This window comes from Schistocerca piceifrons, chromosome 4 (assembly GCF_021461385.2).
Source record: "Schistocerca piceifrons isolate TAMUIC-IGC-003096 chromosome 4, iqSchPice1.1, whole genome shotgun sequence".
Classification (NCBI taxonomy): Eukaryota; Metazoa; Arthropoda; class Insecta; order Orthoptera; family Acrididae; genus Schistocerca; species Schistocerca piceifrons.
In genome coordinates this window covers 208,554,725-208,560,492 of record NC_060141.1, presented here as the reverse complement: position 1 = coordinate 208,560,492, position 5,768 = coordinate 208,554,725, and the positions used below count along the sequence as shown (strand labels likewise).

The window sequence follows — 5,768 nt, the reverse complement described above, 5'->3', positions numbered from 1 at the left end:
ACCAGTCCAATGAACTTTTCTGCACGTACTTCCGTGAGGCTAGTTGTGCAGTGAGGTGTTGTTCTGTAACCCGTCGATCGCCTCGAACGAGACTGCCTGCACGTTCCAACAATGGGCGCGTCACATCTGTGCACGGTCGGATGACAGCGGGAGATCGAAAAGGTTTTACGCGACCTTGTTGTGGTGTGATAGATGTTCAATGCCCCTAGCAGATTTTTTAAGTCATAAGCGAGAAGTATTAGAAAACTCTGACTCTTCCTTACATGATGTACCAGACTCTCCAGAATCTGATGACCTAGCTGCATCACCGTTTCCAAAATGACATGATTTCACGTCCCTAACAACTTCACCTCACAACGACAACACACCCACTCCTCATCTCTGATTTGGTCCAAATTTATGGTATATGCAGGTATTGGCCAGAAATGAAAGTAACAAACACTGGCGTTCCAGATGGCCAATAACGTTTTTGGTATGGGTCGTGCCGAACATAAACAATTTATCTTAGTGTAGTGACCTGGCAGTAGCTGGCATAGCAAGAAGATAACAGAACGGTAATCCGTAGATCGTGAAGTGGATTCCATATGAAGATACTTTCTTTGATTTTCAATTTTTACGTTACTTGCTCTGTAAATAAACAGAAATAACGCTCACTAAATTGTATTTATTAATATTTTCATAAAAGGCATGAAAAGGAAACGCAAAAGAAACTTCGTTATTGCAAGTAATTTCCAAGAAAGGTTTGTACTTGCAGCGTCCACGAGAACTCTGCAAATAATAAATAGGGATTATAATTAAAATGCATGGAACTTCCGTTAGTTTCACTTTGATCTTCGATAAGCAGCTGCCTACATACAATGCGTTCCCCAGCTTTTTCAATGAGTATAATCGCAGCAAGAGTAAATGATGAACTGTAAAATAATAAAGGAATCTAATTTTATGCACGAAGTTCTCGTGTACGCCTTTCAAACCCCTTCCTGGAACTTTATTTGAAATCAAGTTTTCCTTCGCCTTTCCTTTTCATGCCTATTATAAAAATATTAATAAATTCCATGTAATGAGCACTGTTTCTGTTTATTTGTAACATAAGCACTCCGTCTTCAGGCCACAAGTGGCCCATCGGGACCATCCGACCTCCGTGTCATCCTCAGCTGAGGATGCGGATAGGAGGGGCGTGGGGTCACCACACTGCTCTCCCTGTCGTTATGATGGTTTTCTGTGACCGGAGCGGCTACTATTCGGTCGAGTAGCTCCTCAGTTGGCATCGCGAGGCTGAGTGCACCCCGAAAAATGGCAACAGCGCATGGGGGCCCGGATGGTCACCCAGCCAAATGAGGGCCACGCCCGACAGCGCTTAACTTCGGTGATCTGACGGGAACCGGCGTATCCACTGCGGCAAGGCCGTTGCCTCCATTTGTAACATAGGCAATGTAAAAATTTAAAATAAAAAATTAATTTTCCACGACCCTCGGATTATTGTTGTGTACTCTTTCCGCTTCTCCGACCGTTGCTTGGCAATTATGCTGACATGACTCTCCCGAGCCACGCGAAAACTATTTTTTCTAAACGCTTTTATTTCTGATCAAGCTTTGAATATACTATAAGTTTAGACGACATATACTATAAATTTAGATGAAATCATTGCTGACGAATAAGCGCCGTCGCCGTGTCGGGGTTGCGCTCACATCCATCATCCTCAACTACTTCTTAAATTTATTGCAGTCTCGGTCTTCCACTACAGATTTTACCCTCTATCGCTCTCTCTAGTGCCATGGAGATCTTAACGCATGTCCTGCCATCCTATCCCTCCTTCTAGTTATTGTTTTCCCCATATTCCTTTCTTCGCCGATCCTGCAGAGAACCCCTTCATTTACTACCCTAACCGTCAATTTTGCTTCTAAGGTACCAGAACTCCTTCACTTTCTTTATTTTATGGTCCCTGACTTTGATTTAAATTTATCTGATGTTTTCTATTACGTTCGTCTTTCTTTGGTTTACCTTCAATTCACATTCTGTACCCACTATATTGTTCAATCCAGTCAACAGGTCCTGCAATTGTTCTTCACGTTTACCGTAGACAGCAGTGTCATCATCAATGTTTGGATTCTATCATCCTGAGTTTTATTCCCAATTCTCAAACTTTATTTTATTTTATTATTGTTTCTTTGGTGCACATATTAAATAACACGGGAGAAAGACTGTATCCCTGTCTTTCGCCGTTTTTAACGCAAGCACTTCGTTGTTACTTTTCCATTCTTATTTTTCCCTGTTACTTCTTCTACATATTGTATACTACCCGTTGCTTCCTATAGCTTATACATATTTTTCTCAAAATATGAAAACCCTTACACCATTTTACATTGACGAACACTTTTCCTAGGTCGATAAATCCTATGAAAGTTTCTTCATAACTCTTAATTCTTGGTACAATTATGAATCATACGTCAAAATTCCCCCTCTGGTGCCTTTATTCCTTAAAGCCATTCCTCTTTGTGCTTTCCACTGTTCTACATACAAGGTGGCCGGAAACAGTCTGAAGTTTGTAAGGCTGTTGACGGTAGGGTGTCAAGAGAAATCATTGTTAATAAAAAAATTCGATGTGCTGTACCGTTTCCGAGTTAACTGGCATTTAAGTTAGCCAATCAGGCTGTTGCCCGGGCAAATTCAAGCGGCCCGCCAGAGATGGTGTCGCCAAACGTGTTCTTCGTTTGGTTTTCTGAAAAAGAACAAGAGAACGATAAAAAAATTGGACTTGGGACGGAAGAAAGAATCGAACCCGAGCAGAAAGCTGGGCAGTTTCGTGCACTATCATGTGTGCTTTGAGAAGAACTCATACTAATTGTACCTGGTAGACCGCTTGAATTTGCGCGGGCCACGGCCTGATTGGCTAACTTCAATGCTAATTGACTCAGAAACGACGCAACATATCGAATTTTTTTGTACACGATTATTTCTCAGAACAGCTCTTACAAGCTTTTCAGAATGTGTTTGACAAACCATATACAAGGAGCAGTCAGATGAAAACGGGACATGAAAAACAGTAATTAAACTATTCATTATTCCAAAATAATCACAGTAACTGTTAAAACCCACTGCGAGGTAAGAGGGTCAATACCTCCACGTAAAATTGTCTGAGGTTGCCTGTGAAACAGTGAATGAACTAATGTGTGCACCACTTTGTCCGAAGCAAACCGAAGGCCACGAATGTCTTCCTTCGGATCTCCCAAAATATGGAAATCGTATGGGGAGAGATCGGGACTGTATGGAGGATGTGTAAGGGCTTCCCAGCGAAACTTCTGCAGCGTAGTCGAAAAAACCTTGGCAGTATGTGGGCTGGGTTTCATGGGGAACAAACATCAAGCAGCTCCACATAAGCAACACATTTCTACAGTCAGTGCTTAACGACGCTTGAGGTAGCGCACTAAAGTGCGACGCCACTGGACAGAAGAGACTGGAAACGAGTGATTTGGAGTGATGAATCACGTTATAACTTGCGGCTATCCGATGGAAGGGTTCCTGGAGAACGTTACAAGCCATCATATGAAGTGCTAACAGTGAGGCTTGGAGGAGGTGCTGCCAGGATATGAGGTTGTTTTGGTGGTTAGGCTATGGTCCCCTTACTGCGCTTAAGAAAACGCTAAGTGTATATCAATACATTTTATAGGGTTTTATACAGGGTAAAGTAGAGGAACAGTCAGAGACGATGACTTTGTATCAGCGTGAAAGTCTACCCTGTCATAAAGCAGCATCTGTGAGGCAACAGTTTGTGGACAATAACATTTCTGAAATGGACTGGCCTGCCAATGGAATGTCTTTGGGATGTGTTAGCGTCCAGCGTCACAAACTTTTCTTATTTCGGCTCATGAGGAAGAATGTATTGCAACTGATACACAAACATTCATGCACTAAGACACCTTTTTGCAAGTGTCCTCAGCAGAGTTCAAGCCGTTATGAAGGTGAAGGGATACACACCATATATTTATGTCCGTTTTTGAGCATACAGTGATTTTTATAAATATGTAGATGAAAGAGAAATGGTTTGTGATCTGAGGCTTTCCCGGCGTATAATGCCGTTTGAAGGGTTCCTGGGTGTCCAGCCTGATACAATCGTCGAATGCCCACGATATTTCGGCCAATAACCGTTCCGCCATCATCAGGTGGTGCTTATGTAATGGTCTGTCCGCTGTTAGTGGCAAAGAGCGGACAGACCATTGCATCAGTACCACCTGATGATGGCGGAAAGGTTATTCGCCGAAATATCGTGGGCATCCAACGATTGTATCCGGCTGGACACCCGAGAACTCTTCAAACAAAACTGCTTTGCTTTACGATGGTGTACTACCTTTTCATCCATCCTCACATTTTATATCTATCACCCTGCACAGATTTGGGAGTGTTTAGACTTAAACTTACGCACATATTTGACGTCATGCTGCTGTGAGGAGTGAGCTGAGCATTTAGCATATCCCTCTTATGCTACGAGTTCGGATCCTGGTGACCTATAGAGAGAACCGACCGCTCTCCATGAGAAAACGACAAATGAAAGAGCAGAGTTCCACAATGGGTAAATAACTGAATATCTAAATTAAACAGGTTGTACCGCTACCGTCCCTGTCCAGACACCGTCTCAAGTATGCTTACGGTGTACATAACGAATGTGACAAAAAGAGTGTAAGAAGATCTTCCCGCCTAACTTTACTGATATTTACGCACGGCAAGAGCGTGAATATAGCACTTATTTGGCGGAGCGGAGGCATGAAAGAATCATGATAATATGGGGGAACCGGCATCTGTACTTTCGTAAAATAGTTCACTGAGCTCTGATTATTTAACAGCGACTCACCGCCTTTTAATATAGGATTGCGCGACGCGCTTTTAGAATTTGTTAAAACTGATGTCTACGTGGAGCGTTCAGACTGACAAAAAACGTAAACAAAATCTCAGGGATTGTATTTCGTGTTAGCACATTAAAATATTTCTGTAGGGTATCTTTACTATAAAGAAATTTAATTAAAAGAAACCTTAGCATTAAAGAAAGTATTTCCCTTTTTTAAACGTAATAATCTTTGTTTTCTCGAGAAGCGGCCAGTGTCTGAACTGAACTGAATGTTTTCGTTTTTACCTTAATATGACATAAATTAATATATTCACTTTCTTTTCCTTAATAATTATAGTGCGAGTCTTTTAAAGCATCCATTGATGACGGAAGGCAATGAAATTATAATGAAATTATTCCCACGCAAGATGTCTGCCAAGAACCGTTCTTGTTGTTTATCCCGGGTGCAGAAAACCTTACAAACAATATTTTTACTTCTGTATGAAGGTCACTATGCACATGAAATAAAAATTCACAATCAGCATAAATTACCATATATTATTTAAAATTTACAACTTACAATCCGAAATGGCCGCCGTAGCATGCGTTAGCTTCGAGACTAGAACATAGAGTGAGTAATAACGCTGGTCCTTATAGTGTCTTGCGCCAGCGAGTAAAAGAACAATTAATTACCACAAAGATTCTATGCAGTTACCTTATAGAGTCTGGTTGTACCATTATTATTTCAAATGGTTCAAATGACTCTGAGCACTATGGGACTTAACATCTGAGGTCATCAGTCCCCTAGAACTTAGAACTACTTAAGCCTAACTAACCTAAGGACATCACACACATCCATACCCGAGGCAGGATTCGAACCTGTGACCATAGCGGTCGCGCGGTTCCAGACTGAAGCGCCTAGAAACGCTCGGCCACACTGGGCGGCCATTAT

At 41.8% G+C, this 5,768-nt stretch overlaps 1 pseudogene; it reads right to left on the bottom strand.

Moving 5' to 3' along the window:
* Positions 1 to 1,291: 1,291 nt before the first annotated feature.
* On the bottom strand, positions 1,292 to 1,409 carry LOC124797118 (annotated as a pseudogene).
* Between the last annotated feature and the right edge of the window lie 4,359 nt (positions 1,410 to 5,768).